Genomic DNA, 5,749 nt, shown 5'->3' with positions numbered 1-5,749 from the left:
GTAAGCCATAAACATAGGAGCAAGGATTTGGCTCATTGAGACTAAAGAAATAGAAGGAGGTCCTCAGCTGGAATAAATGGGCATAGCTGTATTGACTTAATTGGAGCTATGACAATTTATACCAGCTAAGGATCTTCTCATATTTCTTTTTGGTTGCATAAGTAGTGGGACTGTAGTTGTCTTTAAATTTGGCAGATTGACTGATAAAGTTGTTTCTTTGTGCTACTATAAGCATGTTCAGGTATATCTTTGCACATTGTATTTCCTGCGCTCAAAAGAGTTAAGGATAATGTTTGTTTTGAGTCTGCATTGAGTTCTTTTCTTTTGTTTGTTCAAATTCTAAATGTTATTTTAATATATTTTTCTGTGGTGTAATAATTCAGAAGTAGCACAGACAGTTGATGTTATCCAATAGTTTTCAACCTATTCTACAGAGAGATTTTTCATGGCTTCCAGCAGTTATTGCAAGTGAGGCGACATAGGGAAAAGAAAGAGATAATAGCCTTTAGCAGTGCATGCAGCAATATTATCAATCTTGTTTTGTTTATAGAGAGACATTATAGTTCATGGCTACAAATTCTATAAATGAAACTTGTCACACTCCACATTTCACTGGTGCTATACTATGCTTTGCTGGTTGACTAACCCTTTGGTAGTGTGTCCTTTAGCTATTGTCCTAACTTTAATCTCTCAAACAAATCTCACTGTTTGTATGAAATGAATTGAAAAGTCTCAGTTCAATACATAAAAGATATCACCCAGGTGACACAATTACAGTGCATTTCCACTGAACAAATTACGACTCAGGCTTCTGACCTGTGTAACATCCTGTGTAACTCAAATCTATTTGGGTCAAACATCATGTAAGTCAGCCCAGAATTAGTATATTGCAGGTTAAAAAAAAAAAACCTGAAAGGAAAAAGGTCAATGTTTAAGGTCCCAATTCTACAATGAGCTCCAAGAAGACCTAGGGGTTCACACTGGTGAAGCTCATTGTAGGACTATGTTCAAAGGCATTAGCATCAAGACACATTTATTTGGAATGAGACTTCATAAATATTGATTATTGAGCATTTCCTGGACAACCTCCACAAAAACTGTATACAAACAGTAGCAATGTTGCACCCACTTTCAAATGCAACATTTCTAAGTTAGACAACTGCAAAAGAGAAAAGAACTAAAATTTTCAAGATCCTGTAACTGACATAGGACTTTAAGTCCCATTTTGCATAGTGACTTAGGCTAAATCCACAAAGATATTTGGGGCCCAACTGCCTCATTTAGGCATCCAAATTCACTATTGAGGCACCACTGATATTTTCAAAACCACCATTCATTGCTGCCTAATCCCATAGGGGACTAACTCCCCGAGGCACATATGTTTCTATCTGTAGGCTTGTGCAAAGCTGCCTAATCACTGCCACTGACAGAGAGATAATGAGCTATTTGGATCCCTTGCTGAAGCTGAAACACTAAGGACTCTGAAGCAGGATTCTCAAATTGGGCATACTCCACCTATCTTGCCAGCTGAGCCTGATCCCACTGGCATTCTCATAGCACACCTGTGGGCTTCCTGACCCACTTGTCCCCAACACAAAAGACAGTTGGGGGCAAGTAGATCAGGATTTTTTTCAGTGTGCATGTGGTCCTAGCCATGTTTAAACCTCTGCTCTGCCTGATTCAGAGCAAGGACTGAACCCAGGTCTCCCACATCCCAGGTGAGCACTCTGAATATCAGGCTGGTGGATATAATGGGGTGGTTTTATCTCTGTTTCTTTTCCATTGCAAAGGTCTGGCTTTCAACTGCTCGAGCACAGGCTAACCTGCCTTAGGCACCTAACTCCAGGAGAAGATTCAAGGTTGAGAAGCTAAAGTGTATATAGATGCCTCCCTCCAACCTGTCAATCAGTGCCTAAAGGCCCAGATCAATGGGAGGTAAGTACCTAAATACCTCAGGGCATCCCTTTCCTTTCTATTTCACTCCTGGCTAGCTTAGGCTGCTCACTGCTTAGCTCCTTGGCTTCTGAGGATCCCTTACATTGTATGGGAAACCTGGGCACCTAACTAGATGGCAGAGTGTGTAGAGATTAAGCATCACAACATCTAATACTTTTATAGATTTAGCCCTTAGTTATTTACTAGCATAGAAAGACTGTTCAAAAAATGACATTCACTTCAGGGCATAAAAGTCTCATTGAGTTCCCAGATTTTTAATGGTATTTAGGCACATAAAGATGTAGCTAGATGCTTTTTCAGAGACTGGATCATGAATATTCATGCCTAGTGGTTAGAGGAGGGGCTAGAACCAACGATAAAAGCCAAAGTTGGAAATCATAGCTAAGATCAGAGCCAGACACAGGTTAGCAGGAAGGGGGATAAGGAAGAAACAAGACTGGGAACAAGCAGACATAGGAGTTCTAGCAGCCAGAGGTAAATACTTTCAGCAGCTACTGCTTTGCTGCTGCTGGGCTTAAGAGCCAGTCTATTGATTCTTCCCACCTATCAGGTAGTATAGCCAATCAGGCAGCCTATTACAGGCCAGCCACACTCCTGGAAATTATTGCCTGGAAATTAGCTGTGCTGCAGGCCTTGATTCCTGACACTTTGAAAATCCCACTAGATGCTTATCTGCATCATTAGGTGCCTAAATATCTTTGGAAAATCCCTTAGTCGTCTTTGAAAATGTCACTCAAGGAATAGAAAATGTTAGCGTAGGGCAAATCAATTCAGTAAGAAGTATTCTTAAAGTTGGTGAAGAAAGCATCTAATAAATCTATCTGGTTTATTGCCATGCTAAAACACTCAGCTAATGCACAGGTTGACATTATAATCTGATCTGAGGTTTTGCCTAACAATATGCTCAGAAGCTTGCTGCTCATATTAGTACTTCAATCAGCAAACCACTTATGAATGTGCTTAGTTTTAAGCACATGCTTAAGTTCCATTGGAGTCACTTAAAGTTAAGCACATGCCTAGATGTTTTGCTTAATTATGGCCAGTAAGCTTGATCTCACAAGGTGCAAAACACTCTTAATGAGGTGTTGAGTGCTCCCGCCAGGTGCTGAGCACCTACAAGACCTTTTGAAATCAGTGGAAGGTAACAGTGTTCAGCATGTTGAAAAACTGAACATGAAGAGTTAGAGTTTGACTGAGGTATGTTGTACTGACTATGTGATAAGTGAGTCCCTAGTCATCATTAAAAAAAAAAAAAAATACAAAGAAATGCAGAATTTAATGGAGTAAATATACTTCAACAACCAACCATGTTCTTTTTTAATGTGCACGTCTCAGATGATTTTACAACTGAAGTGAGAAAACCGCATTACATGTCTGTCGTTTAATTAGAAGAAACAGTTCTCTTAAGCTCATGAAAATGCCTTCTGAAGACATTGCTAGCTGTTTGAGGAGATGCATATTTTCAGGAGTGTGAGATGTATAAATGTATATAACATGTTACTTCTCATTATCTTTCAGGAGTACAGGAATAGTATTAATATATATCCATTGTAAAGTGGAACTACAAAACAGACTTCAAGAGCATTGCACACAGCACCAGCAGAAATCTACACCACGGACAGCCATACACCAAACTTTCATAAATGTTTCATAAATGTTGTGGGAAATGAATTTCAAACCCAAGGTTTGTTTAATTAAGACATATATATTAAGACATATATTAATTCGGTCCCTGAGCCTGTAACGAGCTCTGTTCATGCAGTCCTCTGTCCCTACGCAATGCCAATTGCTAGATTGGGGCCTTACAAATAAAACAAAATTAATTTTGGGTGGAAGCAGAAATAGTTTGAGGTTAGAAATAGTTGGAGGTTTAAATCCTTCAACTAGAGAACAAAAACAACATATGACCAGGTAAGCAGTCTCAGAACTTGAATGGCAAATTCTAAAGTTCAAATAACAAATGAATTATTATTTCAAAAAGCTATACATCTTAGAGATCTAATATCTATATTTCATATATGTACTCTTTGCAAAGTCTATTGCTTGTGTATATTTAGAAAGCTAATCCTTGGATAATTTTGAATATTGAACTAATTTGTGAAAATCACCATTTATGGATAAATTGCATAAATGATACATTTGTTGAGTGTATTATTTGCATCTGATAGTATGATCAGCTCTTATGGTCATCACTGCTGTTGGTACATTGTATGTAGTAACAGACACCAGGGCAACCAGAACAGAACTGTATGTTTTTACAGTATGAGGGCTTTCATAGCCAGAAAGGCTGGAAACTTTTCTTTTGACAAAATGAATGCTTAGCTTCTGCAGAACAACATGAAATCCTTGGAATGTCATACCCTAGATTTCTGCATCAGCCTGAGCAGCATAGATAAACGAAAGGTTCAGCAAGAAATTGAAAATCAGTAATGGAACATTATACCATTTGTTCACACTATGAGCTGTCAACAATCATGCATAATTTAACATTGCAACTGATAATATTTAACCTTGTTTTGCTTTGTATGAGGAGCTGCGGTTGTTGAAGTGTCTCTAATGAGATTACAGCTGGACCTAACAGAATCTTATAACTGTTCCATTTTTTTTCCCCTGCACACAGTGAAAATTTAAAGAGCATGCAAAAGACCTGTTTAACTTATAAACAATGATCTGCACCATTGTCATACGGTGCAAAATACTTACTCCTGAAAATGTGTGTAAAATATGTATAGTCAACAATTTCCTTTCAGCATGCGGCTGCATGACAAACCAATTTATATATCAGCTGACAAGAATACTAATTCAAAGAATTGTATACAACTCTCAAAACATAGCAGTCCATATACACCCGTGCTTTGGCCAATACTTGACTCTTTAGAGAAGGCCCCCTTTCATAATATTTGCACTCAATTGTAAAATTCTATCCTGGGATTCCTGGGTGGAATTCTTCCTGATGGCAAGTGATGTTAAGCAATGGAAGCATTAAATGTATGAGAGAGAAACAAAAAACTGTGTGCGTTTTTTCAAATATCAGGGTCTTATTTGTATAATTCACAAATAAAATCAAACAAACTCCACTGAGAATAGAAACATCGGAGCTCTGTTATGCTGAATTCTGAGGACATTTTATTATAAAATAGACAATAGCTTTGGAAGGTTTCTGTGTGTGTGTGTGTGTGTGTGTGTGTGTGTTTGCAATCTCAATTTTAAAATAATTACATTCATAACATTTTTTAATATTTAGAAGTTCAACCTGGTAGTTGCAAAAATGGACAGGTTTCTGTCTGTTTTGTAATCATTTCTTCATAAGAAAGTATTTGTGCACTAATGTGCGCTCCATTTGTAATCTTTGGAGTGTGGAATTTGTAATACATTATTCAAAATATTAGGAGATTAAAAGACATCAACATTCTGTGAAATCTGTTCTTGTGACACTAAGGCAGATACACAGAACGAGGTGACAATATTTAGAATGTCAAATGGAACAGAAATGATAAAATAATATCCATTAAGTCACAAAGTCACTATGAACCAAAGCTCACAAAAGCATCAAAATTAATTCTGAAATTTCATTTTTGATTGCCATTGATTGCACAAGGCCAGTGCAGATTTCTAAATGCTAAGGTCTGTTCATCACTTATTTTTTTAAAAATGAAGACTATTCTTCTAACGATCTTTAAAGCTTTTGTTGTCTAACAGTAAAATCCCTTTGGCAAGACACTATGGTATATTGAAGCAAATGTAAATTTCAACATTCTAGCCACCACTGTGTTCTGCTGAGAGAGAGACATGG

General features: G+C 37.4%; 1 long non-coding RNA gene across 1 annotated transcript; it reads left to right on the top strand.

Moving 5' to 3' along the window:
• Positions 1 to 1,645: 1,645 nt before the first annotated feature.
• Positions 1,646 to 4,055, top strand: LOC137161921 (uncharacterized). The gene is made up of 3 exons (XR_010922223.1): positions 1,646 to 1,718; positions 1,791 to 1,935; positions 3,475 to 4,055. It is a non-coding gene; the product is annotated as an uncharacterized lncRNA (long non-coding RNA).
• Positions 4,056 to 5,749: the final 1,694 nt, after the last annotated feature.

Source organism: Emydura macquarii, unplaced genomic scaffold, assembly GCF_026122565.2.
Source record: "Emydura macquarii macquarii isolate MOO-44397 ecotype Brisbane River unplaced genomic scaffold, CSIRO-AGI_Emac_v2 contig_2406, whole genome shotgun sequence".
NCBI classification, from domain to species: Eukaryota; Metazoa; Chordata; order Testudines; family Chelidae; genus Emydura; species Emydura macquarii.
Note: the sequence above shows the minus strand (reverse complement) of the source record. Positions and strands in the feature narration are given on the sequence as shown.